The sequence below is a fragment of the Protopterus annectens genome, chromosome 6.part0 (assembly GCF_019279795.1).
Source record: "Protopterus annectens isolate FY-2018-M chromosome 6.part0, PAN1.0, whole genome shotgun sequence".
NCBI classification, from domain to species: domain Eukaryota; kingdom Metazoa; phylum Chordata; order Ceratodontiformes; family Protopteridae; genus Protopterus; species Protopterus annectens.
This window is the reverse complement of record NC_056737.1, coordinates 1,193,135,363-1,193,161,455: the sequence shown is the minus strand read 5'-3', so window position 1 is coordinate 1,193,161,455 and position 26,093 is coordinate 1,193,135,363. Positions and strand designations below refer to the sequence as shown.

The 26,093-nt window shown below is 40.1% G+C and overlaps 1 long non-coding RNA gene across 1 annotated transcript in view; it reads left to right on the top strand.

Moving 5' to 3' along the window:
- The first annotated feature begins 413 nt into the window (after window positions 1–413).
- LOC122804098 overlaps window positions 414–26,093 on the top strand; it is a 77,658-nt gene continuing 51,978 nt past the window's right edge. The window contains exon 1 of the long non-coding RNA XR_006365177.1: window positions 414–465. This is a non-coding gene — a long non-coding RNA (uncharacterized LOC122804098). The remainder of the gene's footprint in view (window positions 466–26,093) is intronic.

Below are 26,093 nucleotides of genomic sequence, written 5' to 3'. Positions count from 1 at the left end.
AACAGAATTAAGTAACAATGTATATTATTAGGAAGTTATAGTCACAGCTGGAATCTGCTTAACATGAATGTTAATGTATTCTGCAGCCAGTTAGCATATGATTAATGGATTAAAATGGATTACTGATGTTACACAGCAGTATTACACTGTAACAGAAGCAAGTAATAATGTATATTATTAGGAAGTTATATTCACAGCTGAAATGTGCTTTACAGGAATGACACTATCAGATTTAATCAAAAAGAATATTTGTAAATGAAGGATTATACTAATAGAAAAGTAATAATACCAATCAATTTATAAATATATATTAAAACAACCCTTACACTGTGTGGTATAAGCTAATGCATTATGAGTTTAACTGTTCAATAGACATTCATTGAAATGCTTTACTTATGTTTTTCAATTGCACAGTTGAAGAATTATTTGAAGGTTCATTGGATGCATTAAAAAACGTAAATCTTGGTAAGTAGTACATTTCTATTTTTGTAGTGTGTTGCGTTTTAAAACATAATGAACTGCTATAATTTAACCATTGACATAGTTAATTATTTTTAAATGGCAGCTACATGGTTCAGTCTACAGAAGCCAACAACTTAGAAATGGTGATACCTTAAGAAGAACTGAGGGGGTTGGTAATTCTAACATGGAGGGTAATTTCTTATGTGGCATGGATATCAAGTAACCATGGATCATGGCATTTTGCATCTCTGGACTATGCTGTCATAGGCCTTGGAGGTGGAATTCCAGCCTAACATTTCAGATAATTTCATGTGTACTTTGATGTCAAGCTAATATAAATGATGGGGTTGCCAATGTGTACATTAGGCTTGCAGTGGTAAAGCAATTGTATTGTTTTTAAATAAATATATTTATTTCCATGGGGAAAAACACAAGGGTCCAGCTTCCAAAAGATTTGCTTTCAAGTCTGCCCTGATTCCAAATACTTGCTGTCAGTGTAAGTGACTTACTTCATTTTAAAACCAATCTAGAAACAGGCTTACTACATGGACCAGATTCACCTGTTAACAGCCTGCTCTCATTGTAATATAATATATAATATAAACAAACTTTACAACAAAAAGAAAAACCTGATCAAAGTATTCTATAAGGTCAGAATCCATCACCATGAAGATAATATAAAAACTCCACTAAGAAGCTGAAGGTAGCTATTAAGGGCAACAAAGCATTCCCTGAACTTAGATTAGTCACTGAAGGAATGGACTGACTACACGTCTTTCTTCATTTATCTTAGAAAACTAACAAGCAATTCATATCACTGCTCTGAGCTTTTCCACAATGGTGCCTCCCACTGACAACTGGAGGACATTACAAACATACTACCAAACAAACCTTTTCTCTTGAAACTATCATTCCCACTCATCTTTCTGGATTCAATCCACCCCTCATTGCCAAAAGTCATATATTTAAGCCTCTATCAAGGACCAAAAGTACTTCTTCCATGGGTTCCTGTCAATATACTGGGTTGTCTGATAAGTAGTGTCAAGTGTGCCCCTGCTGATCCCCTTCTCAAATGTTTTTAATCTCAACTTAGCTACAGGCTATGACACTGAATCTTTACACACCACCATAGTAAATGCCCCTGGATAAGGTGGATTGCAACAGGAGGACCATCAACCAAGCCATGGAACTACAGACTCATCAGTCTAACAAGCCTAATATGCAAAGCCATGGAACAAACTATCATGGAAATGATAAACAAGGACATTGGCAACCTACAGATAGTTGGCCCATCTCAGTTTGGCTTAAGGGAAGGTCATGCCTACCTAACTTTTTAGACTTCTTTGAGAAGGTCAGCAAGACAATGGATGAGGGTAAAACAGTGCAAACTGCATATCTTGACCTGAGTAAGTCAAGTGATAAAATACCCCACTTAAGCATTGTTGACAAGCTCTTTGAGCTAGGCATAAACCTTAAATAACTCTCTGGATTGTCATCTGGCTGTTAGACAGGACCCAAAGAGGTCAGGATCAGTGAGACTACCTCCATCAAGTGACCAGTCAGCACTGGAGTATGGTAGAGCTCATTGCTGAACCTGGTCCTATTCAGCATCTATTTCTCATAAGTCAAAGCTAATGTTACAGGCCTCTGGCTCACCAAGTTCGCAGATAGCTATGAAATTGGGAGCTATTATAGATTCCCCCAAAACACAAACATCTTGCAAGTGGATTTAACACAGACAAATGACTGGTGCCAAAGCCATGGCTTAAAACGTAATACCAAAGAATACATTATAATACCCTTTAGGAAACTGTCAATGCAAATACTTACTCAATCAATAAATTGCCCTTAAGAGTCAACTCAGTAGTAAGGGCTCTAGGAATACAAGCAGACAGCAGTCTGCCTTTGACCAATATATAGCTAAGACAATAAGAAAATCATTCTATGTCACCCAACATCTAGGTAAAGGTACGGCATCTAGGTCTAAGGAAGTTACAGTATCACTATAGTCAGCCCTTATCAAACCTGTCATTGAATAAAATATCCCCATTGGCATGTATCTAACCAGACATTTGCAACAGTTGGAATGACATAAAGGTTTCTCACCAAGACAATTCAGGGCATGAATACCCTGTCCTACACTGATTGCCTAAAGACTCTGACTCTGTAGTCAGCCCCCTATGGGTTGTTGATAGGGGATCTTTGTGTGGTTTACAGGGCTTCCTTAGACAGAGCCTTAATGGTGCTGTTGCATGTGTAAAACAAACCACACCAGAAACACTAGATTTGGGGGTCTATAATTTTCTTGCGACATAAACAGAACATGCTGGAGAGACAGCTATGTCTCCCAAAGGATCCTCACAATGTGGGATAGCCTCCCTGTCCATGTAAACAGAGTTCATCCCTGATCTTATTCAAACAAAACCTTGACAATTGGATGGGAAAGGTCCCCATGTTGCATATGGACAGAAGTGTCAACAAGAACAGTATTATCCTATCTGACACTCCCCCATAAATCCTTAGCTGACTGCCTATTAACATGCTCACTGATTACATCTGAGAGCAACTCCCGTCTTTTGGCCCATGCCTCCCCTTAGGGGGTGTTACCAATAAGCACCCTCCAGGATGAGTAGTTGCCTGAGCTGCTAATTGAACCCGGGTTGGTTTGGCAGTAATTAGGGTTTTATCCCTCTACACCACCGGAGCAGCTTGACTCACCCAATAGCATGATCGTATCTGCTGTGACCTCATCTGATCCTGTTGGCTGAGCAGATTACCTCACCCAATATCATGATCAGATCTGCTGTGACCTCATCTGACCCTGCTGGCTGCTGCTTTTCCTAATTTCATTTTCTTTAGAGTGATTCTTACATCTTCTAATGTGGACTCCACTTTATCTTTGATTGTAGGCTGTGCCTGGAGCAGTACAACTTCTATGGGGTTTTCTTCATTCAGAAGCTGCTGGAAATACTCCTTCCATCTGCCTTTGATGTCCTTTGGGCTGGTGAGCACATTGTTGCTGGAATCCATTATGAAGGATGTATGCCTTTCTTTTTTATTTTTCTGTCTTTTTCTTGAAACCCGATAGAGTTTCTTTGCACCATCTGCTGAGTCACTTTCCAGAAGCTGGTAGAGTACCTGTGATGGCTTGTTATTTGCTATTGCAACTAGTCTCTTAGCTTTTTTTAGCAAACCTGCATTCTTTCTTGCCTGATCTATCTTTTCTATCACCCATTTTTTATGCCCTTTTTCTTTCCTTTGATAATTTCCTGGAGTCGACATTTCATCATCAGCTTTCCTTATGCACCTTATTTCCATTCCTGGCTCTACCACATATCTGTTCTGTAGTTCCCACACATGCTGTCATGAGACACTGGATCTGTTCTATAGTTCCCACACATGCTGTCATGAGACACTGGATCTGTTCTGTAGTTCCCACACATGCTGTCATGAGACACTGGATCTGTTATGTAGTTCCCACACATGCTGTCATGAGACCCTGGATCTGTTCTATAGTTCCCACACATGCTGTCATGAGACACTGGATCTGTTCTGTAGTTCCCACACATGCTGTCATGAGACACTGGCATTGTTCTTCAGCTGTACTTATGTCTTCTTCTTCCAGAGGTGCTAGAGCCCTGGGTAATTCCTCAAACTCTTATGGCGAGACTTCCATCAACTTCCAGGTGTTCAGCCTAGTCTCTGTTGACCTTAGAACTTTCTCTGACCACTGCTTGTAGCTGATTGTGACTACCAGTGGTTTATGTTGTGGGCTGACTGTTTCACTGGGGATGAGTTTGCAATCGCTGATTCTACCCCAATGCCCTTTCCTTACTAGTCAGACGTTTGCCTGAGTTGCATGTTGAACACTCTTGTATGTGATCTTGTCACTGTCTCTTTTGTTGATCCATGTGTTGGCCACCATCAAGCCATTTGCCAGACAGAAATCTAGAATGGCTTCTCCTTTGTTACTTCTGTTGCCCCACCCATGTGGACTCAGGCAGTCTTCATATCCTGTTCTCTTTGTCTTCATGGGCATTCAGGCCCCCTATTATCAACACCAGTTCCTTTTGTCCTGCCTTATCTAGTAGGTCCTAAAACAGCTGTCTGAATGCAGTCTTTTCCTCACTATCACAGCTCTGCCATGGGGCATAGCCTGAGATTATGCATAGTGCTCTATCTTTACACAGGAATCTGAGTGCCACGAGTCTGTCACTAGTTCTGATGACACCCCTTACTGCTGAGGTACGTACCTACTGAGCTGCAGTGTCTGTCGATATTAACAATGCAGCTGCTCAGGTGTACATCTACATACATGATTACACTTGCACAGCACGTTTGTTTAATTCTGTTACTTTATTTCTTTTTTACTTGTTTATTATGACAGTATGGTGGCTCAGTGTTTAAGAGCTCTGCTTCCAGGGTCTGGGGTTCAGTTCTGAGCTCCACTGACACCTTACAGGAAGCAGCACATTAACACCTCACAGTGGTAATCCTCTGTGCTATCTGTCCGACAGCGACAGCAGAGCATCACATGACTGGATTGAATGACATAAATAATATCTCAAGGTATGTTTTAATACTATGTGTGTGTCAGTTCAGGTCAGGCTGCAGCACAACTGACACAATATTTGTATTTGTATAAGTACCCTGTAACATGCATGTTATACACATGGAGCAGTAGCAGCTGGCATTTAAAACATAGCATGCATGTTATACACATGCAGCAGTAACAGCTGGCATTTAGAACATAACATGCATGTTAAACACATGGAGCAGTAACAGCTGGCATTTAGAACGTAACATACATGTTATACACATGGAGCAGTAACAGCTGGCATTTAGAACATAACATGCATGTTATACACATGGAGCAGTAACAGCTTACATTTAGAACATAACATGCATGTTATACACATGGAGCAGTAACAGCTGGCATTTAGAACATAACATGCATGTTATACACATGGAGCAGTAACAGCTGGCATTTAGAACATAACATGCATGTTATACACATGGAGCAGTAACAGCTGGCATTTAGAACATAACATGCATGTTTTACACATGGAGCAGTAACAGCTTACATTTAGAACATAACATGCATGCTATACACATGGGGCAGTAACAGCTGGCATTTAGAACATAACATGCATGTTTTACACATGGAGCAGTAACAGCTTACATTTAGAACATAACATGCATGTTATACACATGGGGCAGTAACAGCTGGCATTTAGAACATAACATGCATGTTATACACATGGGGCAGTAACAGCTGGCATTTAGAACATAATTTTTAAAACTGTATCATGATTGATACAATAGAGGAAAATTGTTCACTGAAAATCATAAAATAAAATTGTATGCAGAAACCACAAGAGCAGATTCTGATACAGAACAAACTGTCCTTCAAAACGGAAGCTGTGTATAATCATTATCAACAACAACCACATTTTTTCCATTTTTCTACACAGTGTGTTGCATGAACTATCACCACCTCAGTCCCTTCAGTATCACTCCCTTACCTTCTGTTACAGGCTTTCCTCATGCAATCCATTCATCCTTTGCCCAGATATCCTTATCTCTATTTGACATCTTCCACTCTCTCCCAAATCTTCCTCACCAAACCATCTTCTGTTTTCCTGCACATGTGACAAATTACCCTGTTTGTCCTTTCTGCAATTGGTTCTGCAGTTGGAGCTACTTTGGTTTCTGCTCTGATGTTGACATTTTTGTTTGTCCCATAGCATGCATCCTACCACCCATCTCAGGCACACATTTATTTATCTATTTATTTTACATGTGTTTATTGGGGACGTTCGGCAGGGTTGTTGGCCCATTTTCAGCAGAGGCCTGGAGAGAAAAGCTCCAAAGTATTATGATCAATACAGAAATGTTACAATTTTAACAGTGATACAGACATTATAAGCATTTTTATGAAGTTAATTACATAAAGTAGTAACAGAGATAGAAAGAAGGTACATTACAAAAATAGGTAAAAAATGCTCTGGTAATGGAGCTATAGAGTGGATAAGTTATGGCATAATGTGAGGTAGGGTTACCAGTTAAAAGCGTAACAGAGAGGCAGAAAAGAATAAGCAAAAAAGCTTTACATCTGCAGAGCAGGCAGTAAAAATAGAGCTACATAACTGGAAAAAATGAGGCCCTGTAATAACAGACAAACATTATAAAGGGATAGAAGGGCAGAAAGTTTAGCCTGGCTTAGCGCAGGAGCAGTGCCAGGTGTTATTTAGGTGTTGTCTAAGCAGTGCCTTGAATTTAGATGGGTTGGTTGTATTCTGTTGGATAATATTCCAAGGTGTTGATATTTTGTTAGAGTATAGGGAGTCACCATGGCTATTATAGGACTTGGTTACCTTCAGCAGGAGTTTCTGGGAGGGCCTTAGTGTTCTACAGTTGGTATGGAGTTGAACAAGGTCCTTAAGGCCTGGACAGTTACCTGTGTGATGCACGGTAGAGTGTGCTAGGGCTAGATGATTAAGGGGGAATAGACTAGGAAGTTGCAACCATTTAAGCTGGTGTGGGGCTGAGCAGTGATGCAATCTGCATGGATGGTTAGCAGCAAATCCACCTATTTTATTATAGCAGCACACCAATTTATTTAAGTTAGATTTTCTTAGATTTGTAAATACTGGTGAAGCATATAAGAGGTGGAGAGTAAGTGTGTTTTAGAGATGGAATGCCTGGTGGTGTCAGTTAGAAAGGGTTTAATTCTATATAGAAAGCCTAACTTAAAGTGTACCTTTTTGATTACTAGTGCCAGGGGTTTGTCAGTTTAACCCCAAGGAGCTTAGTGTGACGTACTGGTTTTAATAGTGCCCTGTGCGATGATAGATAATGACGGAGGGATTGCAGTCTTTTTTTTTTTTTTTTTTTTGCTATTGTGGAGGTTTTGTTTTGTTGGATTGAGAATAAGTTGAATGTCTAAAAAGAGCTGATTGATATCTAGGAAGGATTGTTGGGTTTTATGTCAGAGTTCAGTAAGAGAGGGAGCTGCAAATATTAGCATGGAATCATCAGCAAATTGGATTATGGTTGCATGTTGAGTGGCTGTGCAGAGTTTGTTTGAAAAAATGGAGAAAAGGAGTGGACCAAGGACTGACCCTTGAGGTACTCCCATGCAGAGTGTTAGTAGAGTTGAAAATTCATTTTGCCACCTGACTGCCTGTTGACGGTTAGTAAGATAGCTGGTGAACCATGTGACGGCAGATTTGGAAAGGTTTGGTACAGCCAAATCATTAAGTTTCTGGTGTGAAACTGTATCAAAGGCCTTTGACATACCTAGAAAGATGGATGAGACAAGTAGGCTATTGTTTCTATGCTGGTTGATTGTATTAATAAAACTAACTAGAGCGGTTGTAGTATGCTTTGGTCTAAAGCCATGCTGGGATGTGGACGGGAGGTTGGGTTTTTTTTGTTTGTTTTTTGTTTTTTTGAGAAGATCTAGTAGTTGTGAATGTACACATTTTTCAAGCATTTTTGCTATGGGTGAGAGAATTTTGATTGGCCTGTAATTAGTGAATTCTGTAGATTATGTAAGAAACCTTCCAGAGTTTAGTGATGTATTTTTCTGTTATAGTTTGGTTGATTAAGATTGATACAGAACAGGAGTAGGACATGATGTGGTCAGTTTAAGAAATTCATAGGGGAGTTGGTCAGCTGCAAGGGAAGAAGGTTTGAGTTTGAATAGGTATTTTTTTATTATAGAAGTTTGTATCAAATTTATGAAATGGAATTAAGATTAGTTTCTAGATCTGGAAGGATAGTTTAAGGGGTGTTGCTGTCATTCTTAATAGGGGACATAATTCTTAATAAGGGACAGAATGGAGTTGATGAAGTGTGTATTAAATTGTGAGGGTATACAGTCAGTGGGGTTTGCTGTGGATGGAGCTATGGTGGTGGATTGGCTCGGTTTTAGTAATTGGTTGATAGCTCCCCAAACCTTTTGTGTGTTATTTTGGTGCTTTTCTTGAACTGTTGTGTAGTATTTTTTTTATCCTGTTTAATTGTTTTTTGGCTTGGTCTCCATGACTTCGAGCTTCCTTAGCTGGTCTGTATTTACTGCCCACTTTCAGTGCCATACAAAAGCACTGGTCATACTACTGTTTTAGACACCCCACTTTTCAGCATCTTTGACATACGTCTCTCATGGGCTACGCCTGACACTCAGTGTCAGCTGACTGCAGCACCTCTGTTTCTTGGTCTGGACTCCTCATTCAGATTTCCTTCTCCTCAACCACCCCTCCCAGATACTTGAAGCTGTTAAACTGTTTAACTTCTTTTCCTTTCTTTCCCCATCTGTGACTATGACCACTGTCTTGTTTGTACTCAGTTTTATCCCATGAGCCTTTTGTTTTCCATTCCGGTCCCATCATAGGATCATAGGAAGTTACTAGGCTTATGCCCCTGGGGCCCTTACAAGGCTAGCCAAGAGTTTATTCCCCAAAGGAAACCTCAGTTAGCACCTGTCACCCCTGTCAATGAGGGACAGAGTTGGACCCCCTGGGACAAATGTGTGATTTCCCATCCACTCATCAATGTTGTGTTTGAAGAGGGTCAGTGAGGTTGTCTGTTTGATGTGTATGGGAAGTCTATTCCAGAGATGGGCCAGCCTCTGGGAGACAAACCTGTCTCTCCAGCAGGTTTTGTTAATGTCACATATTAGGTTCAGGCCTTTTGAGCAGGTAGTGTGTAAGGAGTTAGACTTACGGATATGGAGCATCTCTAGTAGGGCAGGGTCCGAGATTGCCTTGTAGGCGAGACACAGATCTCCCCTGAAAAATCTGTATGACACCGAGTAGAATGATAGTGATTTGAGCCTGTCCACATAGGACAGGTGTTGGAGGTCATAGATTCTCTTTGTGAGGTATTTTAGTGGTCTTTCCAGTTGGTGCAGATGTTTGCAGAGGTAGATCCTAAACAGGGTTTTATACTTAATTATTGGTCTAATGAGGGAGGAGTACAGAGAGGTAACAACCTCCTTTTTTCTGGATGCAGTCCCTTTACTTATGAGGTGAACCAAGTAAAAGGCTTTTCTGACCACTGCCACTACATAATGGTCGAATGTGGAAGTTGTTATCAACCTGAGTGCTCAGGTCTCTCACCACAGGTTGTGCACTTAGGAGGTTGCCGATGATGTGGTAATCCGTAAGGGTCATGTTTTTTCTGAATTGTATGATGATACATTTTTTGCATTCAGCTTGAAGCCATGACTTTGGCACCAGTCATTAGTTGCTGTGAGACCCTCTTGCAGTATGTTAATATCATTTGGGGAGTCAATGACAGCACCCATTTTACAGTTGTATGCAAACTTGGTCAGCCACAGGCCTTTAGTCTTTTCCTGTACCTCCGAGAAATAGATGCCAAACAGTAGGGGTCCCAGGACAGATCCCTGGGGAACTCCACTAGTGACAGGTCTACTGTCAGAGGTGCAGGTGCCTATTTTGACTTTGAGGGTCCTGTCAGTGAGCCAGTTGACCATCCACCTGATGAGATAGGGATTTAAGCCAAGTTGTGTTAGCTTTTTGATGATGCTGAAGTGGGGGATTGTGTCAAAGGCCTTGGACAAGTCAAGGTAAGCTGTATGTACTGACTTTCCTTTATCCACATTCTTGGTGACAGTCTCAAAGCAGTTGACCAGGTTCAACAGGCAAAATCTGCCCTTGTCGAATCCAAACTGGGTGCGGTCAAGTGTTTGGAGATTGCCTATGTCCTTGTTTATGAGATCCATAATAATACGCTCTATGGCTTTATAGATCAGACTTGTCAAGCTAATGGGGTGATAGTTTCAAGGGTCAGTAGTGGCACCACCTTTGTGCAAGTGAATGACAATGGTAGTTCTCCACTCTGCTGGAATGAAGCCAGTACTTGGGCTGTGGTTGAATAGGGTGCTCAATGGCAAAGCCTGTTCTTGCTGGAGATGGTGCAGAACACATCCTGGGATACTATCAGAAACCATGGAAGCTGTGTTTTTGCCTTGGATAGGGCCTGTAACACTTGATCTATGGAGATGTGAGGTGCAGCACAAGTATCAGGGATGTCAAAAGGGCCTTGGGGGACAGGGGGGTGAAGTTTGTGCTGAAGCTATCTGCTAGCAGGTTGGCTAAGTCAACAGGATCAGTGTATGTGATACTGTTAAGTACTAATTCGGAACAAATCTGGGCTTTGCCACAGAGGTTCCTGACGTAAACGAAAACGTTATCATTTCCATTTGATATGGAGGCTAATTTTGATTCGTAATTGGCCTTGGAGGTTTTCACTAGTGATTTAATTCACTTGCTAAAGCTAAGGAGGGAGTTTTTCCAGTTTGGAATTCGTTCCCTCTTACCCTTGGACAACAGTTTCTTCCTTTTGTTGTAAAGCCTGTTGATAGAGGATGTCCACCAAACAGGTTTGTGTTTCCTTGAAAAGCAGGTTTTAGTTCTACCGGGTATTGCTAAGTCCATGCAGTTTTACAGGTGCTTGTAAACTGCATTGGTGTACTGTTCAGCATAGTTGTTTGCATCCTCTTGGGGGGGGGGGGCAGTAGTGTGAAGCTAAAGATAACCTCCCTTAGGAGTTTGTAGTCAGCTTTTGAGAAGTTTATTATCTTGATTTCAGCTGGGGGGTTGGGTGGGTTAAAAACTTCTTATGAGACAGTCCGATGATCTGATGTAACCAGGGAAGGACATACTATGGGGGTGGTGCAGCAGTCATGTTGGTGGTAACCAAGTCCACAATGTTATCTCCCCTTGTGGGGTATGAGATGAGCTGGTCTAGTGCATTAGAACTGATGAAGTCAAGGAATCATTGAGCATTAGTGCAAGAATATTTCACCCAGTCTGTGCTGGGGCAGTTGAAGTCACCAAGGATCAGGGTGTTAGAGGGTACCTTGGTGGAGTCTAGTAGATTCAGGTAAGAGGAGTGGGTGTCTTGAGTCATGGAGGGGGGTCTATAGCCAGCTATAACTTGGATGTGTGTCTTGCCATCTGTCAGTTCTACCTGGAGTAGTTCTAGTGCATCATGCTGGCAAACCAATCTGGAGGTGTGCCTGTCCTTGATGAAGATAGAGACTCCACCACCCTTAGTCTTCCTGACCTCATTTTGGGGTCAGACTGTGTGGAATGCAGTATAGCCTGGTAAGGCAGGGGTGTTCTTCGCAACCCTGAACCACGTTTGCATGACCATACAGATATCAACATCTTCCAGTGCAAGGAGGGCTTCCAGTGAGTCCATTTTTAGGTTTAGGCTCCTAGCGTTAAGCAGCATCACCTTCAATTTGCTTTTTGACTAATCTTTTATGACAGAAGGTTTGTCTCTGGGACATTGCCTAAAAACGGCACAATGGGGGAGGCAAGAGCTTTGGTCAGGATCTGTAAACCCAGTTGTGACATGTGAAGGCCATCTCTGGCAAAGCATCGAGGCTTGTCGACCATGTCATCCCAGGCAGACAGATACTGGGTACCCTTGGAATGACACCAGAAATTAAGCCAATTGTTGAAGTCAATTATTTTTTGTTGGTATTGTGGTATTATTCTAGGCAAAGGTAGGATGCCGCTTAGATCTAGGGTCATACCTGCCTGTAACACATGCTCTGAGAATTCAATCATGTCTCTTTTCATATAGTCCAGGGAGGTGCAACTTAAGTCATTCACACCAACATGTAGAATGACAGAGTCATACTTGTACTTGTTGGGCAGAGACTTAAGTGCGTGTGTGATGTGGAGGATTCTGGCACCAGACAGACAACTGACCATGACGTTTTCCTTGTCGAGCCTGGTGAGGGGAACATCAGTGTGTCTCACAACTGAGTCACCAGAGATTAGTGTTTTTGGTTTATTATGTCCTGTGCATTGTGATGGTTTATTGTTTTGCCTTAAGGGTTTTGTTTGTGGGACACTGGTGTGTTGACTGTGTCTGGTGTTGTGTGTGGAATGTTTGTGAGTGTGTTTTGGAGGTCTCTGCTCTTTAGGTAAGTTTTTATTGAGGACCTTTGCATAGGTGTGTGTGTGTGTGTGTGTGTGTGTGTGTGTGTGTGTGTGTGTGTGTGTGTGTGTGTGTGTGTGTGTGTGTGTGTGTGTGTGTGTGTGTTGTGCTTGGCTATGTGATGTGAACTGTGTGGTGTTTGTTTTGACAATCTCCTCTTTGTCAGATTATTGACCGAGGCACGAGACAGCTTGGAGTTCAGGTTACTGACGTCATGCCTTTCTCGCAGGTGGAAGATTTATATGGTAGGAAAAGAGGGATGTCAGTAAACATGAGGCAGTTGCTACACAGTCTCAGTATGCTCATGTCGACCAGGCTGGCAGGAGAAAGTGATGAGAATTGTCCAGACATTATGTTCCAAATGCTTGGGCAGACTTATAGTGAGAAGCTTTTGTTAAGGGTTCGTCCACAAGAGTGTAGACCACAAGAACCTTCTTAAATATAAAGTAACTGGCCTGAAGCACAAGTGCTAAGGCCAAAGCTTAAAACATTTAGAATAAGAGATAAATTTAATTAGGCTGCTAACAAGCAGTAATAAATGCAGCAGAATAAAACACTTAAGAGCACACAGCAAAAATAAGGTAATAAAGTATAAAGAGCACAATTACAATAAAGCAGATGAATAAAGTGTACAATATTTTTTTAGATGTTCCTGTCCAGTGTCTGCTTGTAGTACCACATCATCTGCATACAGGTGCTTTGTTGATCTATTCCTTTTGTCATATTTACTGATGTATTCCATCATCAGTATGAATAGCACTGTGCTCGCAGCACCCCCCTACTCTCAATGGGGACCCCTTTTTAAGTCCAAACATTATTCATACTTTTACTAACAGGTCCTTGTACATAAACTGCAGTAATTCTACCAATGTTTCTGGGACTTTGAACCACCTCAGTACTGCCCTAATCAGCTTACTTATGGCCTTGTAAAAACACAAACTAAAAAGAAAAGCTGTGCAGAAACACGGAGACACCAACAGCTAAAACAGCAATGTTTTATTTTATAGTTGTAAGCGTTTTCACACACTTAGGTGCTTCCTCAGACAATACACAACTTGAAAAGAGCAACTTAAATAGATCCTGTGCAAATTCAAACAGACCAATAAAAATTCACCTGTCATTAATGATTCATACAAATTTAAAGAGATTCTAGATAAAACAAGTATAAAATACAAAATGTCACTAAAACATAGACATAATAAGCTCATTTCTTAGGCAGCTTATGCCCTTTTAATGCTGGTTTAATAGAGACAGCATCATTAAGACCGGAGCCCAAATGCGCTCCCAGTCTAAATATCCATTTCATTTCCATTCCGCGTTTCTGCGCAGCTTTTCTTTTTGGTTCGTGTTTTTTACGGTGTCTACTGTGCAGTTTATTGCTGATTTCCATTCTTTTGGACATTGCTTGTGATCTTTTTGATCGGTTTGTTGGATACTCAGTGAACATGGCAGACAATACATTGGATGGTTTAGATGAGAATCGCTCTACACAGAGCAATGGCTCTGGTAATGAACGACTGCAGAACTGTCTTAATGTTCGTACGAATCCTCTTCTTTCCATGGAACTCAGTGCAGGTCAGCAGAATACCACTGAAGTGGATGTTAATGTACAAACAAAATTGCTAATGAGAGACATTGAGAATAATTTGTTTCATAGTAAATGGCTACAGTGTCAGAGACAACACATGGAAGCATGTTTAAAAATGAATATAGTTCCTAAAGGACTTAAAGTGTTAAACATGCCAACATATGGAAATGCTTTTCCTGATTTATTGGCTAAATGGCAGAAGATTAATCTTGATACAAGCAGAGCTTATATGCAGCTAATTATTGATTATTTTCTGCCCATTGAAAATGAACTTAATGTCTCCATTGAGCTCAAATATGAAGAACTGTTGAGAACCACATCTGTTGATATAACCAATGTGTTTCTACATGCCACTATTGATAAAGTATTAATTTATGAGAATAAATTGTTGCTAACCAAAAAGAAGAAACTGGTTCGTGACCTGGATGATTTTAAAAATCAACGTGTATTCGCTTGGCCTAGGAGTGAAGAGTCTAGTGAGCCTATTACGAGTTGTGGTAATATAGAGGACCTGACTGAAAACCATGAGTCTACCAATCCTCAGTCCGAGAGAAGTGTGACGACTGGTCGGACAGAACCTATCCAGTCCCAGGTTTCTGTGGTCATTGACAAACCAACTGAAGGAAGAAGTTTGAATGACATTTCCGTAGAGAATGAACCAGTGGTAAGGAGGAAAGAACAATTAAGTAGTTTTAATACAGGTGAACCAGCTTTACCGCTTCCTTTTCACATAAAGAGCAAATCTGTGCATGAAAGAGACAATATACGCACAGGTCAGAGGCGGAAAGATATATCGCACCACAACAACGGACATACGTTGAAGAAGATGTGGGCGACTGTACACTGTTAATGTGGAACCTGTCTGACTGTTCCTTGACTGCCTCTGAGATCTCTTTACTAACTAAAGGTTTGGGCTATGTGCCCTCCATTACAGGCAATGTTGATGAGACTTTACTGCAATTTAGATTGTTTGCGAGGAATATTGCTTTACGTATGATGTTTGGTAATATGAGTACTTCTCATAGAAATATTTTTACTATACCTAGTAGTTTTATGCCTAATTTTTCATCTACTTTAGATGTGTTTGTGAAAGCCTGTGAAAATGATTTGTGCAGTTATTTTAATTCATGTAAACAGGTTATGCATGATAATTTGAGTCAGGGTGAATGATTAGCACTCAGAACTTTACAAAATAATGAGAGTATTATTGTTAGACCTGCCGACAAGGGTGGGCCAGTTGTAGTACTGAATAATGATTACTATGTACAATCAATGCTCAGTATGCTAGATGGTTCCTTGACATACAAATCTGTTGAATTATGCACTATTGAAAAATGCAACAAGAGGTCTTTATGGGATTATATGAGTGTCTTTGTATGAGACTCATTACACATGAGCTATATGCCTATTTTAATGTAGAATTTCCTCTTAAACCAAAGCTGTATGGCCTACCCAAGATTCATAAAAATCCGATGGTTCATAGTTTTAGGCCAATAGTATCTGGCTCTGGATGGCTTACTGAGCCTTTATCTATATACATAGATAAACAATTAAGAACAGTCCTTGATAAGTATTGTATAGTTCTGAAAGACACTCAGCAGTTTTTATACGATTTATACATGGAATTTGGAAAGTCTTTCTGTCCATCTAACATTTTGGTATCCATGGATGTGGAAGCTCTTTTTACTTGCATTCCAAATAATGAAGGCATCGGTATGATTAAGAGGTATCTGATTAGGGATAGTGCCTTTGATGAGAAACATGTAGATCTTATTTGCTATCTGCTGGAAGTCATCTTAGATCACAATGTGTTTGTATTTGAAGGAGCATACTATTGGCAGCGGAAAGGTATGGCAATGGGAACCAGTTGTGCCAACAGCTATGCAAATCTGGTTATGGCAGAGTGGGAATATGATAATATTAGAGAATTTATAGGCACAGACCTTATTTTCTACAGACGTTTTGTAGATGACGTCTTTTGTTGTATGGGGAAGCTGTGAGGTCTCACTTTTGAATTTTATAAGACGTCTGAATAATAGTAATAGTTTTTTGTGTTTTACACACAAGATATCTAAAACCAACACAGAATTTTTAGATGTCGTGGTTTCGGTAAATAGTGAGGGTTTTTTGACTACAGAACTGTATCGTAAGGAATGTTATTGTCCTTCTTTTTTACACAGAACTAGTATGCATCCTCAACATGTTTTCTTTAGTATAGTGCATGGACAGACATTGAGAGTAGCTAGGCTAACAGTTAATAATGACATTTTAAAAGAGAATCTAGAAATACTCAAGTCAGAGTTTGTGGGCAGGGGATATGAACAGAATGCTGTATCCAAAGCTATAAGTACTACTATGAGGAAAAATGGGCGGCAAAGCCAGTCCCTATTTTTCTGATATGAAAACGCCTAATAGGAATAGTAGTAGGAATACACAAGGGGTACCTTTGATTTTGCCATGCAGTTCTGATGTCAAATTTATTAGGAATGTGTTATATAAGAATTGGCATATCTTGCACATGGATCAGGACATTATAGAAATAGTTGGTCTACGTCCGAGAGTGGTCTACAAGAATAAGAATACACTAAAGCAACTATTATGTTATCCGAATAAAAGAACTAGTCAACAGACTTTTTTAAAAGGCTTGACAAGATGCAATAATTGCAATTTTTGTCAGTTTATCACTCAGGAAGAATATTTTACACACCCGGACACCAAACGTACTTGGCAGTTTAAGGTGCAGGCTGATTGTAACACCAAGAACGTGATTTATTTGGCCCAATGTTCTACATGTGCCAAATTTTATGTAGGAAAAACGAATAGAAGACTTTGTGAGCATATAAGGGATCATGTTTACTGTACAAGGAAATAATTATTGCATAGTGCTTTAGCTAAGCATACTGTAACTGAAGGTGCTGCACATTCATTTTTGTCTCAAGTAGTACAAGTCATACATAGTAACATTAGGCAGGGGGATATCTATGCTTATACTGATACAATGGAAATGAAATGGATATTTAGTCTGGGAGCGCATTTGGGCTCCGGTCTTAATGATACTGTTTCTATTAAACCAGCATTAAAAGGGCATAAGCTGCCTAAGAAATGAGCTTATTATGTCTATGTTTTAGTGACATTTTGTATTTTATACTTGTTTTATCTAGTATCTCTTTAAATTTGTATGAATCATTAATGACAGGTGAATTTTTATTGGTCTGTTTGAATTTGCACAGGATCTATTTAAGTTGCTCTTTTCAAGTTGTGTATTGTCTGAGGAAGCACCGAAGGATGTGAAAGCGCTTAGAGCTATAAAATAAAACATTGCTGTTTTAGCTGTTGGTGTCTCTGCATTTCTGCACAGCTTTTATTTTTGGTTCGTGTTTTTACTGTGTCTACTGTGCAGTTTATCGCTGAGTTCCATTCTTTTGGACATTGCTTATTGCCTTGTCATATGCTTTCTCCAAGTCTAGAAATGCCCAGTTCGACTCTTTCCTCATCTTCAGCTTCTTCTCTGCTATCTCTCTCAATGCAAATATCGAGTCAGTTATACTGCATCCTGATCTGCATTCAAACTGTTCGGGTCCCGTCTTACTTAGTACTACTCAGCATATTTGTTTTATTAATTACCGTCTCCAGCACTCTCTTACATTGTGAGAGGGGTCTGATACCTCTGTACTGCCCACAGTTGTAGATGACCCCTTTCTTCTTGTACACTGGTACTAGTATGCCTGTTCTGCAGTCATCCAAGATAATCCTTTCTTCTCATATTGCTATGAGTACCCTCAGGAGCCATTTCTCCCCTAACTCGCCCAACATCTGTTTTAAAACACCTTTATTAAATAATCACTTAAGACACAGTCACACATACATTAATACAAAATAAAATAAACATATTACCATTTTCCATTTACATGTATTATACTTTACTGTTATTATTTTCACTTCCTGATATTAACCTCACCCATCTCACTTATTACTTCACCAATAGCTATATCCTATGTTGTCTCTCCAGATTCTTTCTAAGTCACTTACGCTCACCCTAATTTTCCTCTTTGGTTCCTGAACTCCTCAGTAATACCTTATACAGTGTGTATTGCATACTGTAAATGGGTACATCTACCTAGATAATGTAAACCAAATTTACGTCACTCTAAAAAAATCCTGCATCATCCATTGTTTGTAAATGCTTTACCAGTAATGTATTTTCAACTATCTTTTATGTATATTTTGTGTTCCTTTGTACTTACAACTGCTGTAGGAGTTGTTTATTGTATGGTTTGTTTTGTTCTCTTTTGTAGCTATTGGGGCTTCCCCCCTGGCCTCTGCTGCAAACGGGCATGTGCCCAGTCATACTATCCTGGTAAACAAACATCAAATAAATAATAAATAAAATAAATTACCTATGTTTCCTTTATAAACATATCAGCTGTGAAATCATCTGAGAATGCTGCTTATGTTTCTTAGTGCTGTTTTTACTTTTTCTAGGGTGGGGTCTCTCTTTCGTTGTAGGCTGTGTACAAGGCAGAACAAGTTCTATGGGGGTTTCTTCATTCTGAAGCTGCTGGAAATACTCCTTCCATCTGCCTTTCATGTATTGTTGGCTGGATAGCAGGTGATTGCTGGCGTCCTTTATGAATGGCGTCTGTTGACTTACTTCTTTATACTTTTTTCTTTACCTTGCAAGTTGGTAGAGTTTCTGTGTATAATCTGCTGAGTCAATTTTCAGAAACATTTAGTCTTTCTCAGATACTTTGTTCTTTGCTACTACAACTGGTCTTTCAGGCTATTTGTTAGGTCCCTGTTCCATTTTCCCACTTTTTCTTGCATTCTTTCTTTGATAACTTCTTGGGACTTATAGATTCCATGACCAGCTTTCCTTATGTACCTTATTTCCACACCTGGCTCAGCCACATATCTGTCAGGTGGTGCCGTTCTTCATAAGCTCCACGTATTTCTTCTTTTTCCTGAACTGCTGGAGTCCTGAATATCTCCTTGAAGACCTTTGCTTTCTTTCCAGTCAGTCTCCTGGGAAACACTGTATGTCATGTGAAAATACAACCATTTTGTTAAGTGCTGTACAGTACTCCTCAGAAGCAGAAATCATTTTAAACAGAAACCACAAGAGTATTTTTTTCCATACAGATTACCTGCTAAGGTCATCTACTGAATCATAAAAATGCATCTACAAAGCATAGCTATTGAATGAGCTGACTCTGCCGTGGGCTGCTGTGAGGGAAAGGAAATAATTCAGAGCTGTGTCTCTAGTGAGTCTCACAGAAGTTGAAACAAGTTACTTAAGCAATAACCGACGACGTGGTGTGGTATATTGAAGATTTACCCACGGCTGGTGTGCTTTGCCCTCGTGAGTAAATAAAGCCAACCGTGAGCAAATTTCAATATACCACAACCACGGAGTCGGTTATTGCTATTATACAATGTCATTATTTAAGAAAAAAATTACTTACTTTTCATAAACAATGTCTTTGTATAATGGCACATTACTGTTCTTCCGCTGGTGGTGGTATACTGTTTCCTTGTGTTGATGTACTGCGCATGCGTATGGAGCTTGCATTCCCATGTATACCCAGTGCATCAATGCTTTGAAAATGAAGCAACGGAGAAAAGAAAGTCTCTGTTGCTCCGTTTTTTTTTTTTTTTAATTAAAAAAAAAGTTTCGGCTACATTACAGGTAGGAGACAGAGACAGAATGGAGGAAATGCAAAGACAATCAGGTACGGGTCTTTAGTTTTAAATAACGCACCTGATTGTCTTTGTGTTTCCTCCATGCTGCCTCTCTGGTATGTCCGGCGTCTGGACTATGGAATTTTTTTTTTATTTTTTGTTAAAAAACAATAAAAGTTATGGAATATATGAATGGAAAGAAGTCCGGGTGACCGGACCTCTTTCCATTGGTATATTGTGGGATTTGCAATGGGCATGGTGGTTGGGCTAGCTAATCAGCGTGCTTGTTTTCGAATATTAATGGCCAGTCATTGTATATTAAGGTTAATCACTTGTGAATTCAGGGAGGAGCTAAGAACTAAACATTGTATTTAAAGGGAGAAATATAACATTTCAGTTGTTTACTGGAAAAGCTCACACTCTGCCATAGTCTTCTGTGAGAGAAATGTTGATTTCTTATTATGTTGTTTTCTTGCATTTTTATTACTTAGGTGCTTTCTTCTATTTTGCATATTGTGGTGTATTTTCATTGCACTGTGTTTTAACTGCATTCTGTTTTCTACTGCATACTTAAGCTAGGAAAGATTCCAGAGCTGTAACTCTTGTGTTTCATACAGAAATTAAAATGTTCTCCACCCTTCTGTTGTTGTGTTCTTAGACTCACTGTCTCCCTAGTTGCCCACCCTTTATGTTAGCGTGACAGTTCCTTCTCCACTTTATTTGGCTGTTGTCAGCATAAAGTTATCATTTTATAAAAGCACTCTCTAAGAAAGGGGCTATTTAAATGTATTTGCTCTCCCACTGCATTCTATTCAGCCAGAATACTGAGTACCCACCCCCCCATCTAATATGTTTTTCTCTTTTAAAATTAATGGCATTCTCTTTAGGCTGCTAAAGCTCCAGTAACCTTCTCTTTCATATCTTCTTAAGTGCTTAGTGCACAGTGCAATTCTTGAGGTATTATCCATGTTTTTTTTTCCTTCTAACTTTTAAAATATGTGACCTCTGGGGCAAGACTACCGATCACCGAAGGGTCTACATTCCACTTTTCCTTAATAATGTTAGAATTCAAACTGCTGTTTTGTTCTTGGTGACAGAAGGAGGTGAGGGACATAATTTCTTAGAGACTGCACATCACCGGAAAACCTGATAAGTGCTTCACTGGAGCCAGCCTGGGATATTTGCTCCTGTTTGGATCCTGGAGAGAAAAGGGGCAGAGGGTATTGATTCCTTACTGTCTCTGACTGGGCAGTGTGTGTGTGTGTGTGTGTGTGTGTGTGTGTGTGTGTGTGTGTGTGTGTGTGTGTGTGTGTGTGTGTGTGTGTGTGTGTGTGTGTGTATGTGTGCGTGTGTGTGTGTGCGTGTGTGTGTGAGAGATTGTGTGTGTGTGTGTGTGTGTGTGTGTGTGTGTGTGTGTGTGTGTGTGTGTGTGTGTGCATGTGTGTGTTTGTGGAGTGGCGGTGGGACACCTTCCTGATTGGTCTGGTTGGTATTCAAGGCACTTACCAGGTAAACTCTACAACAAGCCTAGAGACCACAGCATTATATTGGACAACAACTGCTGATCACCAAACAGGATTTGGCCTGTTTCTCATCTTAGGATTAGTACTAATGTTTTGCTTCTGTTGAGAGAAGAAGCCAAGAGACATTGTATTCCAGCAGTGCGAAGCCGTGGCAAGACCAACATTAGTAGTAACGAGGTAGTAGCCAGTTAGGTGAATCCCCACTATTCATCATTCTTGACAAAGCTGATTCTTTCTTTTGAATAAGTACTGCTTGATTAACTACTGTCTAACCTAACTTCAGAGTATCTGCATAAATACTTCATTTGTAATTCTTCAGGGTGTCCAACAGTAGTGTCTTCCAATACTGAAGTACTACACAAGCCCTAGTCCACCATCCATTGTCAACATAAATCAGTAGTGTGCTCTCTCTCTCTCTCTCTCTCTCTCTCCCCATCAGCGGCCAGTATGTTTCCATTAGTTTCTCTAAGACAGTGTAGCAAATGTCTTATGCTTACTGACTGTTAACTACTTCCAACAGTTGATAGTACAACCTGCAAGATGAAACATAGAAGGAATTCTCTTGCATCATCCCGCTATCAGTAACCATCATAACTCCATAGCAGCACATCATACACAGCACACTACCAGCCCCATCAGTACACATCATATCGCCGTAGCAGCACATCATACACAGCACACTACCAGCCCTATCAGTACACATCATACTGCCATAGCAGCACATCATACACAGCACACTACCAGCCCCATCAGTACACATCATACCGCTGTAGCAGCACATCATACACAGCACACTACCAGCCCCATCAGTACACATCATACCGCCGTAGCAGCACATCATACACAGCATACTACCAGCCCCATCAGTACACATCATACCGCCATAGCAGCACATCATACACACCACACTACCAGCCCCATCAGTAACCATCATACCGCCGTAGCAGCACATCATACACAGCACACTACCAGCCCCATCAGTACACATCATACCGCCGTAGCAGCACATCATACACAGCACACTACCAGCCCCATCAGTACACATCATACCTCCATAGCAGCACATCATGCACAGCACACTACCAGCCCATCAGTACACATCATACCGCCGTAGCAACACATCATACACAGCACACTACCAGCCCCATCAGTACACATCATACCGCCGTAGCAGCACATCATACACAGCACACTACCAGCCCCATCAGTACACATCATACCACCGTAGCAGCACATCATGCACAGCACACTACCAGCCATATCATTACACATCATACCACCATAGCAGCACATCATACACAGCATACTACCAGCCCCATCAGTACACATCATACCGCCGTAGCAGTACATCATACACAGAACACTACCAGCCCCATCAGTACACATCATACCGCCATAGCAGCACATCATACACAGCACACTACCAGCCATATCAGTACACATCATACCACCATAGCAGCACATCATACACAGCATACTACCAGCCCCATCAGTACACATCATACCGCCGTAGCAGTACATCATACACAGAACACTACCAGCCCCATCAGTACACATCATACCGCCATAGCAGCACATCATACACAGCACACTACCAGCCCCGTCAGTACACATCATACCGCCATAGCAGCACATCATACACAGCACACTACCAGCCCCATTAGTACACATCATACCGCCATAGCAGCACATCATACACAGCACACTACCAGCCCCATAACATGCTGAGGCTATAAAAAAATGCCAAAGCCTCCTAGAACTCACTATAAAAAATCCCAGTCTCAGTACACAAGGCAACACCTACTCCTTCTCCACACATACATACTACAAATCTACAAAACTCACCCAGTAGTCACCAGGATACCAGGCCTAAGCCCATACTGCCCAACACACCTGCATGGAAATGTTTAGTTATAGGTGACTCTACAGGTAGGCATACAGACCCCACACTCACCAGACTGGGCAAGAACGGGGTGAATGTGCTTGTCCAGTGTCAGGATATGTGATGTTACAAGGGCCTAATATCCCTTAAGCCACACAGATGTGACTACAACTTAATAGTTACCCATGTAGAAGAGAATGATCACCCAGAGGACATGCAGAGAGATACACTGGATCTTACTATGCATCTGTTAGTGGCAGGAAAGACACTAGTATTGGGCAGTATCTTACCTTCACCAAGAATAATGCCAAAAGATGAAGAAAAGATAATTGGTGTTAACAATTAGCTAAATAGTTGGTGCAATTCTACAGGGATCCAGTATGTGTCATCAGGGGGTGACATGCAAGATAGCACTTCCTGTTTCACCACAGAAGGCTTACACCTGTCATGCCAGGGCTTCCACGTACTGACTAAAGCCTTTGATGACACCATAATGCCTTTTTTAGTCAGAGTCCCCTTACTGGACATTCATGCATAGAAAGCATAAACTCATATTTGGACATCAAGGTGACACTATTCAGTCCTAAAAATCTACATAGAAAGATTCCAAGTACTTAAGGCCTTCCTGTAACTGGACCACATTCATATTCATATAGTTACTGAAGCATGGTTTCAATGCAATGGCAGCACTCCCTCTATACCAGGGTTAAGTGTCTAGCATGCTTTGAAATTCTTGGGTAACTGCACAGAATAGTCTATGTTTGTCACTTATCCACTGATAGAAAGCTGCACCAACAATGCTTGGAATATGCACACACACACACACACACACACACACACACATACACTGTAGCTAAATCAATCTGAAATCAACTCAAAAAGGTTCAGTGTAGTAGGATTTAGCAGAAATGTTGCTCCACCTCATATGTTATAAACAGTATTCCTCTTCAGACCGATACAGTCATGAGACCTGGGTACATATGTAGATAACTCTCTCTCATTCTATGATCAAGTTTCTTCCATAGTCACCAAATCCTCTATTTGGCTCAGTTGATTTCCAAGGGAATATCTTCAAAACTCAAAGAAAGCATCTTACCACTGAACTCTACCCTTATCAGACCCATCACTGAATGCAAAATTAGACCAGGGTTATCCTGTGTGGGCCTACTCGATTTGAAAAGTGAGTACTTTTAAGTGCCTGAAAAGGGTCTGCTTAAAGGTAATTTTAAAACAGCATTCATAGGTACATACTCTTTACCCCCTAGAGTGGGGGCATCAGTTTTAATATAAGTTACCAGATTAACTCTCTGAACTTTATTTTTCTGGAATGAACAATTAAGTTATTAATGTTCAACGTGATAAATTAATTTTCAAGTATACCCCATGACAAGGAGTTGACCATGTTTAATGAAGCATTAATTTGTAACAGTTTTTAAGTTCCTCAGATATAATAATTTTAAATGCTTAATCTAATTAGAGGGGGAATTTTATAAACAGCTGAAAGGGGGTTGTGTCGGGGGCAGCTTTTGCCCCCATACATGCAAACATGGCAACGTGGAAAGGGGAGAGATTTTATTTTTGTTTCTCTGTATGGGAACTGCTAAAACTATTGTGATATGCTTCTGTATGACACCACTATATTTTGAAAGGATACCACAGATAAGGTTATTGAATTTATTCTTTAGATCAATACTACAACTTTTCTACAATTTGCATATAAACATAACATGAAAAGTATGAACTATTTAGAGATCACTATTTTAAAACAAAATGACACATTTGCTACAAAGATTTTTTAGAAAACCTATGTCTACCTTCATTTCAGCAGTTCTTACCACATTTGTCACAAAAAAAAGGCATTATGTGATGATATAATTTAATGGAAAGAGATTATATATTGTCCTTGAAAAGTGGTATCCCAAAGACTTTCTTATTCATATCACTGAAGAAGTTACTGTACCTAGGACAACACAATATTTATTTATTTATGTTTGTTTGTTTATTTATTTATTTAACATTTGTTAACCAGGAATGTCCGACTTGGAACAAAGCCAGTTTTCAGCAGAGCACCGGGGAGAAACACTCCAGATGTATGTCTTTTAACGTGGAAGGAAACTGGAGCACCCAGAGGAAATCCGCACGAATGCAGGGAGGACATGCAGACTCCACACAGAAGGCACCTCAGCTGAGAATTGAATTGGCGAACCTCCTGCTGTGAGGTGACAACACATTTTTCCTAGATGGGTAAAGGGTTGGAAAGGAAAGGTATGTCAGTTACATGCAGAGACAAAAAAACTTGAAAACTCTATGCTTCTGGAATAAAATAATAATTCCAGAGGAGAGAAAGATATTATTAACAACAACTGCTCAGTTTTTAAAAGTGAAGAAAATCTTTTACAGGATGTAAGTGAGAGACCTGTATTTGTATATAAGAGAGGTCAGAACATTAAGAGTAGGATTAAAATCAATAGTTATTCCACAGAACACAAAAAGGTAGGAACAAGGGAATGTGGAAAATGTAACTAATGTCTATATATTGTAGAAAGAAATTGCCACTGTAAATAACACACATGGCAACTGCAATTCAATGGGATAGGATAATATTGCAGTTTGCAATAGATATCAGGCCTATTACATTGGCATAACTGAGAAGTCTGTGTAAAATGCTTTATGAACAAAACATTCACTGGAACGTGGCTCAAACTGTTTTTTTTTTTTTTTTTTTTTTTTGGTTAAGTTTGCCATCTTAGAAATGCTTTTAAAAAAACCCAGGGGTGGGCAATAGGAGACAAAAATAGAGATCAAAGATTTAATATGGCAACTTAGATTAAAGGATAATGCCCCCCATTTCCAGTCCCAGGATTAATGAGCATGTGTCTATTAACAGTTTAAAACTAAGAGCAGCCAAATTACAAGTTTATAATCAGAACAAAATGAAATAGATCATACATATTATTTATTTATTTATTTAAAA